Here is a 13,700-nt window from a genome sequence, read left to right on the forward strand (position 1 = left end):
TTCCCAACTGGGAAACTGGAATCACCTGATTTGAAAGTGGGATAACTTCTTCTTGCCAACTCCTATGAGATTTATTCAACTTCCTGGAGATTCTCCACCACTTTATGTATCCAAATCAAGCTTCTGACAAAGTGATTCATCCTGGTTTGATTGGAACGACGAAGAAGCTGTCCTATTCCCAAATTGGGAAACTGGAATCACCTGATTTGAAAGTGGGATAACTTCTTCATCCCAACTCCTATGAGATTTATTCTACTTCCTGGGATTCTCCACCACTTTATGAATTCAAATCAAGCTTCTCACAAAGTGAATCATCCTGGTTGATTGGAACGATGAGAGAGTTGTCCTATTTCCCTAACTAGGAAACTGGAATCACCTTATTTGAAAGCGGGATAACTTCTTCTTGCCAACTCCTATGAATTTATTCAACTTCCTGGAGATTCTCCACCACTTTATGTATCCAAATCAGCTTCTCACAAAGTGGTTCATCCTGTTTTGATTGGAACGACGAAGAAGTTGTGCTATTCCCAAACTGGGAAACTTGAATCACCTGATTTGTAAGTGGGATAACTTCTTCATCCCAACTCCTATGAGATTTATTCAACTTCCTGGTGATTCTCCACCACTTTATGTATCCAAATCAAGCTCCTCACAAAGTGATTCATCCTTGTTTGATTGGAACGTTGATGAAGCTGTGGAATTCCCAAACTGAGAAACTGGAATCACCTGATTTGAAAGTGGGATAACTTCTTCATCCCAACTCCTATGAGATTTATTCAACTTCCTTGAAGATTCTCCACCACTTTATGTATCCAAATCAAGCTTCTCACAAAATGATTCATCCTGGTTTGATTGGAACGACGAAGAAGCTGGGCTATTCCCCATTGGGAAACTGGAATCACCTGATTTGAAAGTGGGATAACTTCTTCTTGCCAACTCATATGAAATTTATTTCAACTTCCTGGTGATTCTCCACCACTTTATGTCTCCAAATCAAGCTTCTCACAAAGAGATTCATCCGTGTTTTGATTGGTACGTTGATGAAGCTGTGGAATTCCCAAACTGGGAAACTGGAATCACCTGATTTGAAAGTGGATAACTTCTTCATCCCAACTCCTATGTGATTTATTCAACTTCCTGGAGATTCTCCACCAATTTATGTATCCAAATCAAGATTCTCACAAAATGATTCATCCTGGTTTGATTGGAACGACGAAGAAAGCTGGGCTATTCCCAACTGGGAAACTGGAATCACCTGATTTGAAAGTGGGATAACTTCTTCTTGCCAACTCCTATGAAATTTATTCAACTTCCTGGTGATTCTCCTCCACTTTATGTCTCCAAATCAAGCTTCTCACAAAGAGATTCTCCTGGTTTGAATTGGAACGGCGAAGAAGCTGTCCTATTCCCAAACTGGGAAACTGGAATCACCTGATTTTAAAGTGGGATAACTTCTTCTTGCCAGCTCCTAAGAGATTTATTCAACTTCCTGGTGATTCTTCACCACTTTATGTATCCAAATCAAGCTTCACACACAGTGATTCATCCCGGTTTAATTGGAACGACGATGAAACTGTGCTATTCCCAAACTGGGAAACTGGAATCACGTGATTTGAAAGTGGGATAACTTCTTCTTGCCAACTCCTATGAAATTTATTCAACTTCCTCGTGATTCTCCTCCACTTAATGTCTCCAAATCAAGCTTCTCACAAAGAGATTCATCCTGGTTTGATTGGAACGGCGAAGAAGCTGTCCTATTCCCAAACTGGAAAACTGGAATCACCTTGATTTTAAAGTGGGATAACTTCTTCTTGCCAACTCCTATGAGATTTATTCAACTTCCTGGTGATTCTTCACCACTTTATGTATCCAAATCAAGCTTCTCACAAAGATATTCAGCCTGGTTTGATTGGAACGACGATGAAGCCGTCCTATTCCCAAACTGGGAAACTGGAATCACCTGATTTGAAAGTGGGATAACTTCTTATTGCCAACTCCTATGAGATTTATTCAACTTCCTGGAGATTCTCCACCACTTTATGTATCCAAATCAAGCTTCTCACAAAGATATTCATCCTGGTTTGATTGGAACGACGAAGAAGCTGGGCTATTCCCCAACTGGGAAACTGGAATCACCTGATTTGAAAGTGGGATAACTTCTTCTTGCCAACTCCTATGAAATTTATTCAACTTCCTGGTGATTCTCCTCCACTTTATGTCTCCAAATCAAGCTTCTCACAAAGAGATTCATCCTGGTTTGATTGGAACGGCGAAGAAGCTGTCCTATTCCCAAACTGGGAAAACTGGAATCACCTGATTTTAAAGTGGGATAACTTCTTCTTGCCAGCTCCTAAGAGATTTATTCAACTTCCTGGTGATTCTTCCACCACTTTATGTATCCAAATCAAGCTTCACACACAGTGATTCATCCCGGTTTAATTGGAACGACGATGAAACTGTGCTATTCCCAAACTGGGAAACTGGAATCACGTGATTTGAAAGTGGGATAACTTCTTCTTGCCAACTCCTATGAAATTTATTCAACTTCCTCGTGATTCTCCTCCACTTAATGTCTCCAAATCAAGCTTCTCACAAAGAGATTCATCCTGGTTTGATTGGAACGGCGAAGAAGCTGTCCTATTCCCAAACTGGAAAACTGGAATCACCTGATTTTAAAGTGGGATAACTTCTTCTTGCCAACTCCTATGAGATTTATTCAACTTCCTGGTGATTCTTCACCACTTTATGTATCCAAATCAAGCTTCTCACAAAGATATTCAGCCTGGTTTGATTGGAACGACGATGAAGCCGTCCTATTCCCAAACTGGGAAACTGGAATCACCTGATTTGAAAGTGGGATAACTTCTTATTGCCAACTCCTATGAGATTTATTCAACTTCCTGGTCATTCTCCACCACTTTATGTATTCAAATCAAGCTTCTCACAAAGTGATTCATCCTGGTTTGATTGGAACGACGATGAAGATGTGCTATTCCCAAACTGGGAAACTGGAATCACCTGATTTGAAAGTGGGATAACTTCTTCTTGCCAACTCCTATGAGATTTATTCAACTTCCTGGAGATTCTCCACCACTTTATGTATCCAAATCAAGCTTCTCACAAAGATATTCATCCTGGTTTGATTGGAACGACGATGAAGCTGTCCTATTCCCAAACTGGGAAACTGGAATCACCTGATTTTGAAAGTGGGATAACTTCTTCTTGCCAACTCCTATGAGATTTATTCAACTTCCTGGTCATTCTCCACCACTTTATGTATTCAAATCAAGCTTCTCACAAAGTGATTCATCCTGGTTTGATTGGAACGACGATGAAGCTGTGCTATTCCCAAACTGGGAAACTGGAATCACCTGACTTGAAAGCGGGATAACTTCTTCTTGCCAACTCCTATGAGATTTATTCAACTTCCTGGAGATTCTCCACCACTTTATGTATCCAAATCAAGCTTCTCACAAAGTGATTCATCCTGGTTTAATTGGAATGACGATGAAGCTGTGCTATTCCCAAACTGGGAAACTGGAATCACCTGATTTGAAAGTGGGATAACTTCTTGCCAACTCCTACGAGATTTATTCAACTTCCTGGTGATTCTCCACCACTTTATGTATCCAAATAATGCTTCTCACAAAGTTATTCATCCTGGTTTGATTGGAACGACGATGAAGCTGTGGTATTCCCAAACTGGGGGAAACTGGAATCACCTGATTTGAAAGTGGGATAACTTCTTCTTGCCAACTCCTATGAGATTTATTCAACTTCCTGGTGATTCTTCACCAGTTTATGTATCCAATCAAGCTTCACACACAGTGATTCATCCGGTTTAATTGGAACGACGATGAAGCTGTGCTATTCCCAAACTGGGAAACTGGAATCACCTGATTTGGAAGTGGGATAACTTCTTCTTGCCAACTCCTACGAGATTTATTCAACTTCCTGGTGATTCTCCACCACTTTATGTATCCAAATCATGCTTCTCACAAAGTTATTCATCCTGGTTTGATTGGAACGGCGAAGAAGCTGTCCTATTCCCAAACTGGGAAACTGGAATCACCTGATTTAAAGTGGGATAACTTCTTCTTGGCAGCTCCTAAGAGATTTATTCAACTTCCTGGTGATTCTTCACCACTTTATGTATCCAAATCAAGCTTCACACACAGTGATTCATCCCGGTTTAATTGGAACGACGATGAAACTGTGCTATTCCCAAACTGGGAAACTGGAATCACCTGATTTGAAAGTGGGATAACTTCTTCTTGCCAACTCCTATGAAATTTATTCAACTTCCTGGTGATTCTCCACCACTTTATGTATCCAAATGAAGCTTCTCATAAAGTGATTCATCCTGGTTTGATTGGAACGACGAAGAAGCGGTGCTATTCCCAAACTGGGAAACTGGAATCACCTGATTTGAAAGTGGGATAACTTCTTCTTGCCAACTCCTATGAGATTTATTCAACTTCCTGGAGATTCTCCACCACTTTATGTATCCAAATCAAGCTTCTGACAAAGTGATTCATCCTGGTTTGATTGGAACGACGAAGAAGCTGTCCTATTCCCAAATTGGGAAACTGGAATCACCTGATTTGAAAGTGGGATAACTTCTTCATCCCAACTCCTATGAGATTTATTCTACTTCCTGGAGATTCTCCACCACTTTATGTATTCAAATAAAGCTTCTCACAAAGTGAATCATCCTGGTTTGATTGGAACGATGAAGAAGTTGTCCTATTCCCTAACTAGGAAACTGGAATCACCTTATTTGAAAGCGGGATAACTTCTTCTTGCCAACTCCTATGAGATTTATTCAACTTCCTGGAGATTCTCCACCACTTTATGTATCCAAATCAAGCTTCTCACAAAGTGGTTCATCCTGGTTTGATTGGAACGACGAAGAAGTTGTGCTATTCCCAAACTGGGAAACTTGAATCACCTGATTTGTAAGTGGGATAACTTCTTCATCCCAACTCCTATGAGATTTATTCAACTTCCTGGTGATTCTCCACCACTTTATGTATCCAAATCAAGCTCCTCACAAAGTGATTCATCCTTGTTTGATTGGAACGTTGATGAAGCTGTGGAATTCCCAAACTGAGAAACTGGAATCACCTGATTTGAAAGTGGGATAACTTCTTCATCCCAACTCCTATGAGATTTATTCAACTTCCTGAAGATTCTCCACCACTTTATGTATCCAAATCAAGCTTCTCACAAAATGATTCATCCTGGTTTGATTGGAACGACGAAGAAGCTGGGCTATTCCCCAACTGGGAAACTGGAATCACCTGATTTGAAAGTGGGATAACTTCTTCTTGCCAACTCATATGAAATTTATTCAACTTCCTGGTGATTCTCCACCACTTTATGTCTCCAAATCAAGCTTCTCACAAAGAGATTCATCCTTGTTTGATTGGTACGTTGATGAAGCTGTGGAATTCCCAAACTGGGAAACTGGAATCACCTGATTTGAAAGTGGGATAACTTCTTCATCCCAACTCCTATGTGATTTATTCAACTTCCTGGAGATTCTCCACCAATTTATGTATCCAAATCAAGATTCTCACAAAATGATTCATCCTGGTTTGATTGGAACGACGAAGAAGCTGGGCTATTCCCCAACTGGGAAACTGGAATCACCTGATTTGAAAGTGGGATAACTTCTTCTTGCCAACTCCTATGAAATTTATTCAACTTCCTGGTGATTCTCCTCCACTTTATGTCTCCAAATCAAGCTTCTCACAAAGAGATTCATCCTGGTTTGATTGGAACGGCGAAGAAGCTGTCCTATTCCCAAACTGGGAAACTGGAATCACCTGATTTTAAAGTGGGATAACTTCTTCTTGCCAGCTCCTAAGAGATTTATTCAACTTCCTGGTGATTCTTCACCACTTTATGTATCCAAATCAAGCTTCACACACAGTGATTCATCCCGGTTTAATTGGAACGACGATGAAACTGTGCTATTCCCAAACTGGGAAACTGGAATCACGGGATTTGAAAGTGGGATAACTTCTTCTTGCCAACTCCTATGAAATTTATTCAACTTCCTCGTGATTCTCCTCCACTTAATGTCTCCAAATCAAGCTTCTCACAAAGAGATTCATCCTGGTTTGATTGGAACGGCGAAGAAGCTGTCCTATTCCCAAACTGGAAAACTGGAATCACCTGATTTTAAAGTGGGATAACTTCTTCTTGCCAACTCCTATGAGATTTATTCAACTTCCTGGTCATTCTCCACCACTTTATGTATTCAAATCAAGCTTCTCACAAAGTGATTCATCCTGGTTTGATTGGAACGACGATGAAGATGTGCTATTCCCAAACTGGGAAACTGGAATCACCTGATTTGAAAGTGGGATAACTTCTTCTTGCCAACTCCTATGAGATTTATTCAACTTCCTGGAGATTCTCCACCACTTTATGTATCCAAATCAAGCTTCTCACAAAGATATTCATCCTGGTTTGATTGGAACGACGATGAAGCTGTCCTATTCCCAAACTGGGAAACTGGAATCACCTGATTTGAAAGTGGGATAACTTCTTCTTGCCAACTCCTATGAGATTTATTCAACTTCCTGGTCATTCTCCACCACTTTATGTATTCAAATCAAGCTTCTCACAAAGTGATTCATCCTGGTTTGATTGGAACGACGATGAAGCTGTGCTATTCCCAAACTGGGAAACTGGAATCACCTGACTTGAAAGCGGGATAACTTCTTCTTGCCAACTCCTATGAGATTTATACAACTTCCTGGAGATTCTCCACCACTTTATGTATCCAAATCAAGCTTCTCACAAAGTGATTCATCCTGGTTTAATTGGAATGACGATGAAGCTGTGCTATTCCCAAACTGGGAAACTGGAATCACCTGATTTGAAAGTGGGATAACTTCTTGCCAACTCCTACGAGATTTATTCAACTTCCTGGTGATTCTCCACCACTTTATGTATCCAAATAATGCTTCTCACAAAGTTATTCATCCTGGTTTGATTGGAACGACGATGAAGCTGTGGTATTCCCAAACTGGGAAACTGGAATCACCTGATTTGAAAGTGGGATAACTTCTTCTTGCCAACTCCTATGAGATTTATTCAACTTCCTGGTGATTCTTCACCAGTTTATGTATCCAAATCAAGCTTCACACACAGTGATTCATCCCGGTTTAATTGGAACGACGATGAAGCTGTGCTATTCCCAAACTGGGAAACTGGAATCACCTGATTTGGAAGTGGGATAACTTCTTCTTGCCAACTCCTACGAGATTTATTCAACTTCCTGGTGATTCTCCACCACTTTATGTATCCAAATCATGCTTCTCACAAAGTTATTCATCCTGGTTTGATTGGAACGGCGAAGAAGCTGTCCTATTCCCAAACTGGGAAACTGGAATCACCTGATTTTAAAGTGGGATAACTTCTTCTTGGCAGCTCCTAAGAGATTTATTCAACTTCCTGGTGATTCTTCACCACTTTATGTATCCAAATCAAGCTTCACACACAGTGATTCATCCCGGTTTAATTGGAACGACGATGAAACTGTGCTATTCCCAAACTGGGAAACTGGAATCACCTGATTTGAAAGTGGGATAACTTCTTCTTGCCAACTCCTATGAAATTTATTCAACTTCCTGGTGATTCTCCTCCACTTAATGTCTCCAAATCAAGCTTCTCACAAAGAGATTCATCCTGGTTTGATTGGAACGGCGAAGAAGCTGTCCTATTCCCAAACTGGGAAACTGGAATCACCTGATTTTAAAGTGGGATAACTTCTTCTTGCCAACTCCTATGAGATTTATTCAACTTCCTGGTGATTCTTCACCACTTTATGTATCCAAATCAAGCTTCTCACAAAGAGATTCATCCTGGTTTGATTGGAACGACGATGAAGCCGTCCTATTCCCAAACTGGGAAACTGGAATCACCTGATTTGAAAGTGGGATAACTTCTTCTTGCCAACTCCTATGAGATTTATTCAACTTCCTGGTCATTCTCCACCACTTTATGTATTCAAATCAAGCTTCTCACAAAGTGATTCATCCTGGTTTGATTGGAACGACGATGAAGATGTGCTATTCCCAAACTGGGAAACTGGAATCACCTGATTTGAAAGTGGGATAACTTCTTCTTGCCAACTCCTATGAGATTTATTCAACTTCCTGGAGATTCTCCACCACTTTATGTATCCAAATCAAGCTTCTTACAAAGAGATTCATCCTGGTTTGATTGGAACGACGATGAAGCTGTCCTATTCCCAAACTGGGAAACTGGAATCACCTGATTTGAAAGTGGGATAACTTCTTCTTGCCAACTCCTATGAGATTTATTCAACTTCCTGGTCATTCTCCACCACTTTATGTATTCAAATCAAGCTTCTCACAAAGTGATTCATCCTGGTTTGATTGGAATGACGATGAAGCTGTGCTATTCCCAAACTGGGAAACTGGAATCACCTGACTTGAAAGTGGGATAACTTCTTCTTGCCAACTCCTATGAGATTTATTCAACTTCCTGGAGATTCTCCACCACTTTAAGTATCCAAATCAAGCTTCTCACAAAGTGATTCATCCTGGTTTGATTGGAATGACGATGAAGCTGTGCTATTCCCAAACTGGGAAACTGGAATCACCTGATTTGAAAGTGGGATAACTTCTTGCCAACTCCTACGAGATTTATTCAACTTCCTGGTGATTCTCCACCACTTTATGTATCCAAATCATGCTTCTCACAAAGTTATTCATCCTGGTTTGATTGGAACGACGATGAAGCTGTGGTATTCCCAAACTGGGAAACTGGAATCACCTGATTTGAAAGTGGGATAACTTCTTCTTGCCAACTCCTATGAGATTTATTCAACTTCCTGGTGATTCTTCACCACTTTATGTATCCAAATCAAGCTTCACACACAGTGATTCATCCCGGTTTAATTGGAACGACGATGAAGCTGTGCTATTCCCAAACTGGGAAACTGGAATCACCTGATTTGGAAGTGGGATAACTTCTTCTTGCCAACTCCTATGAGAATTATTCAACTTCCTGGTCATTCCCCACCACTTTATGTATCCAAATCAAGCTTCTCACAAAGTGATTCATCCTGGTTTGATTGGAACGACGAAGAAGCGGTGCTATTCCCAAACTGGGAAACTGGAATCACCTGATTTGAAAGTGGGATAACTTCTTCTTGCCAAATCCTATGAGATTTATTCAACTTCCTGGTCATTCTCCACCACTTTATGTATTCAAATCAAGCTTCTCACAAAATGATTCATCCTGGTTTGATTGGAACGACGATGAAGATGTGCTATTCCCAAACTGGGAAACTGGAATCACCTGATTTGAAAGTGGGATAACTTCTTCTTGCCAACTCCTATGAGATTTATTCAACTTCCTGGAGATTCTCCACCACTTTATGTATCCAAATCAAGCTTCTCACAAAGTGATTCATCCTGGTTTGATTGGAATGACGATGAAGCTGTGCTATTCCCAAACTGGGAAACTGGAATCACCTGATTTGAAAGTGGGATAACTTCTTCTTGCCAACTCCTATGAAATTTATTCAACTTCCTGGTGATTCTCCTCCACTTAATGTCTCCAAATCAAGCTTCTCCCAAAGAGATTCATCCTGGTTTGATTGGAACGGCGAAGAAGCTGTCCTATTCCCAAACTGGGAAACTGGAATCACCTGATTTTAAAGTGGGATAACTTCTTCTTGCCGACTCCTATGAGATTTATTCAACTTCCTGGTGATTCTTCACCACTTTATGTATCCAAATCAAGCTTCACACACAGTGATTCATCCCGGTTTAATTGGAACGACGATGAAGCTGTGCTATTCCCAAACTGGGAAACTGGAATCACCTGATTTGGAAGTGGGATAACTTCTTCTTGCCAACTCCTATGAGAATTATTCAACTTCCTTTTCATTCCCCACCACTTTATGTATCCAAATCAAGCTTCTCACAAAGTGATTCATCCTGGTTTGATTGGAACGACGAAGAAGCGGTGCTATTCCCAAACTGGGAAACTGGAATCACCTGATTTGAAAGTGGGATAACTTCTTCTTGCCAACTCCTATGAGATTTATTCAACTTCCTGGTCATTCTCCACCACTTTATGTATCCAAATCAAGCTTCTCACAAAGAGATTCATCTTGGTTTGATTGGAACGACGATGAAGCTGTCATATTCCCAAACTGGGAAACTGGAATCACCTGATTTGAAAGTGGGATACCTTCTTCTTGCCAACTTCTATGAGATTTATTCAACTTCCTGGTGATTCTCCACCACTTTATGTATCCAAATCAAGCTTCTCACAAAGTAATTCATCCTGGTTTAATTGGAACGACGATGAAGTTGTGGTATTCCCAAACTGGGAAACTGGAATCACCTGATTTGAAAGTGGGATAACTTCTTCATCCCAACTCCTATGAGATTTATTCAACACTGGGAAACTGGAATCACCTGATTTGAAAGTGGGATAATTTCTTCTTGCCAACTCCTATGAGATTTATTCAACTTCCTGGTGATTCTCCACCACTTTATGTATCCAAATCAAGCTTCTCACTGTTGAGATGAGGAGATGAAGAGTTGATACATGGATAGAGGAAGGGATTTGGAGCAGTCAGTAACTTTGGAGATTTACCACAGTAACTTTATTGTTACTGTGGTAACTGAGTTAAAAGACTTGGGAAGTTACCTTGTGATGTGATCATGGACCAGTCAGATAAAGAAGACAATGAGACGATAGATGATCCAGCTGATGAAGATGTCCTAGCTATACCAGAAGGTCCTATCACTCGTTCCAAGAGTAAACAAATCAAGCAAGCCATTGGAGGATTACTCATGATAGCCTGGAAGCAAGAAGAAGGTCTTGAAGGAAGCTGGATCAATCAAGACACACTCACCACTATCCAAGCCATTTCTTTTTCTACATGATCATCAAATGAGCAAGTAGCATATGTGTGCTCTTTTCCTGTCTTTGGTTTTGTCCCACTGGGTTTTCCAAAGATAGGTTTTTAATGAGGCCATATGTTACTTTCACATCTCTCATTTGATGATCCCGGTTTAGCTTATAATGCCTTATAAAACTTATGTCTTTTAAAACCTTATGTCTTTCATTTTTATTTAAACCAAAGGGAGCCTGTTCTCTTTAGGTTTCCGTGAGCTTGTGTGTGTACAAGCCTCACTATATAAACCACATCCGAAAACCCTAGTAGCAATCAAGTTATCTTTTCATCAAAGCCTTTCCTTTGTTCTCTCTTCTTCTTGTTATCAAGTCGGCGAGTGATCTTGTTGGTGAGTAGTATCCAACAACCTAAGGATCTCTTCTTCGGTGTGTCATATCCGGATTAGGCATCTAGGAGTATCAAGGAGTCCTTTCACAACTCTTTGTGTCACCATTCATTCCACAAACCTTGAAGAACTTGAGTCTCTGATTCGTTCTTGCAAGGATCTATCCCCAACTATCCAGAGAAGCATCCTAGGAGTGTATTATGTGGTATCAGAGCAACTCTGGCTAGGGAAGTTCTTGTTTACTCAATTTTTCGTGTGGATCTGTTCATCTACTTCATAACTTTTGCTAGATCTGTTTATGTTTGATTCAAATCTGATCGATCGCAGCGTTTTTATAAAGGTTTCTAAAAAGACCATTCATATTCTTGTGGATTACGCTTTCGAGATTTCTAGATCCATAAGTTGTTTGAGTTACTTGAGTCGATCTGATCTTATACTATTGAATCTGTGATTGTTGAAACATAACTTCATCTGTTGAACCGGATCTATCTGTTAAGTGTGGAAAGAGATTGAAATTGAACCTGATCCGTGTTGTTTAAGTTTCCTTTTCGTGTTTGTTTCCTTTTGCGATTCTATTTTAATTTTTCTGTGAACTTCTTACTGGTTGAATCTTTTTGGTTGTCTCAGGTACTATGTCTATTAACGCGGAGGAAGATGAAGGAGTTAGCCTCGAGCATAAAGCTTTGCTTGAAGCTTTGACTCGCCGTATGAGTACGATGATGGAAACAAGATTGGGTACTTTCCGCGAAGAGCTTGATGCGCAATCTTCAGAACCTAGACGTGAACCAAGGCAGAATCGACGCACACAGGCTAGACGTGAGCATGAGGGTTCAGAGGAGACTGATAACTACTATGAAAGAAATCGACACAGCTCAGATTCTAGACACAGCAGCCGTAGTGACCGTAGACACAGACGTGATCACTGGCAACGCAATGAACTCGCGGGAGTAAAGCTGAAAATCCCTCCTTTCCATGGCAAAGCTGATCCAGATGCTTATCTTGAGTGGGAGAAAAAGATTGAGCTGGTTTTTAACTGTCAACACTACACGGAGCTTAAGAAAATTCAAGTGGCTGCTACCGAGTTCTACGATTACGCTTTGAGCTGGTGGGATCAATTGGTTACAAACAAGCGGCGCAATGGAGAGTTTCCTATTGAGACATGGGCAGAGATGAAAGCAGCAATGCGCAGGAGGTTTGTGCCAAGCCATTACCATCGTGATCTTCATCAGAGATTGAGAAGGCTCACACAAGGATCGCGATCTGTAGAAGAGTATTTCCAAGAGATGGAATTGTTAATGTTGAGAGCTTGTATATCAGAGGATAGAGAGGCTACTATGGCACGGTTTCTTGGAGGACTTAACCGTGAGATACAAGACAATGTGGAGATGCAGCACTATGTTGAGTTGGAAGAAATGTTGCATAAAGCAATTCTGGTGGAGCAACAGATTAAGAGGAAGCATCATTCACGTGGAAGCTACGGTACCAGCAAGTATCAGCAAGTTAAAGACGAGAAACCAGCATATCAAAAGGAGAACAAGTCTCAGCAGAAAGAAGAAACAAAGCCAGGCAGCATTTTTGCCAAAGACAAAGACAAAGGGAAAGCTGAAGCTACTTCTTCTCGGACCAGAGATGTTAAGTGTTTCAAATGCCAAGGACGTGGGCATTACGCAAACGAGTGCACCAACAAACGAGTTATGATCCTCTTGGAGAATGGAGAATTTGAATCTGAGGATGAGAAGCTTGAGACTGATCAGGAGCATTCCGAGGAAGAATATGAAGAAGAACCAGTGCGAGGGAGATTGTTGGTTGCAAGGAGAACTCTCAGCTTGCAAAATAAAACCGAGGAGCTTGAGCAGAGAGAAAACTTGTTCTACTCACGCTGCATGGTTCAAGGAAAGATATGCAGTCTGATCATTGATGGTGGAAGCTGTGTTAATGTTGCTAGCGAGACAATGGTGAAGAAGCTTGGTTTGAAAACTCAAAAACACCCTAAACCTTACCGGCTGCAGTGGCTTAACGAAGAAGGTGAGATGAGGGTCTCCACACAAGTCTCTATACCTTTGTCCATTGGGAGATATGAAGATGAGATACTCTGTGATGTGATACCAATGGAAGCAAGTCATATCTTACTTGGAAGGCCGTGGCAGTTTGATAGGAGAGTTACACATGATGGCTTTACTAAAAGCACTCTTTTGAGTTCAATGGCAAGAAGACTATTTTGGTGCCTCTCACTCCTAAGGAAGTGCATCAAGATCAGTTGCAGCTTCAGAAGAAGAAAGAAATAGATCTCAAACCCGAGCAACCCAAGCAGCACAACTTCTATGCCAAGATTGGTGACATCAAAAGATCTCTTTACTCTAATCAGCCTATTCTTTTGCTTGTGTTTAAGGAAAC

At 40.7% G+C, this 13,700-nt stretch overlaps 2 long non-coding RNA genes across 2 annotated transcripts; both read right to left on the bottom strand.

The window, feature by feature from the left end:
* Positions 1–1,495: 1,495 nt before the first annotated feature.
* LOC117129691 lies at positions 1,496–2,260 on the bottom strand. Its single transcript, XR_004453315.1, has 2 exons — positions 2,137–2,260; positions 1,496–1,783 (listed from the first exon to the last, which is right to left on the bottom strand). It is a non-coding gene; the product is annotated as an uncharacterized LOC117129691 (long non-coding RNA).
* Positions 2,261–5,708: 3,448 nt separating this feature from the next.
* On the bottom strand, positions 5,709–6,317 carry LOC117129694. The gene is made up of 2 exons (XR_004453318.1): positions 6,184–6,317; positions 5,709–5,831 (listed from the first exon to the last, which is right to left on the bottom strand). It is a non-coding gene; the product is annotated as an uncharacterized LOC117129694 (long non-coding RNA).
* Between the last annotated feature and the right edge of the window lie 7,383 nt (positions 6,318–13,700).

The sequence above is a fragment of the Brassica rapa genome, unplaced genomic scaffold (genome assembly GCF_000309985.2).
Source record: "Brassica rapa cultivar Chiifu-401-42 unplaced genomic scaffold, CAAS_Brap_v3.01 Scaffold0059, whole genome shotgun sequence".
NCBI lineage: Eukaryota > Viridiplantae > Streptophyta > Magnoliopsida > Brassicales > Brassicaceae > Brassica > Brassica rapa.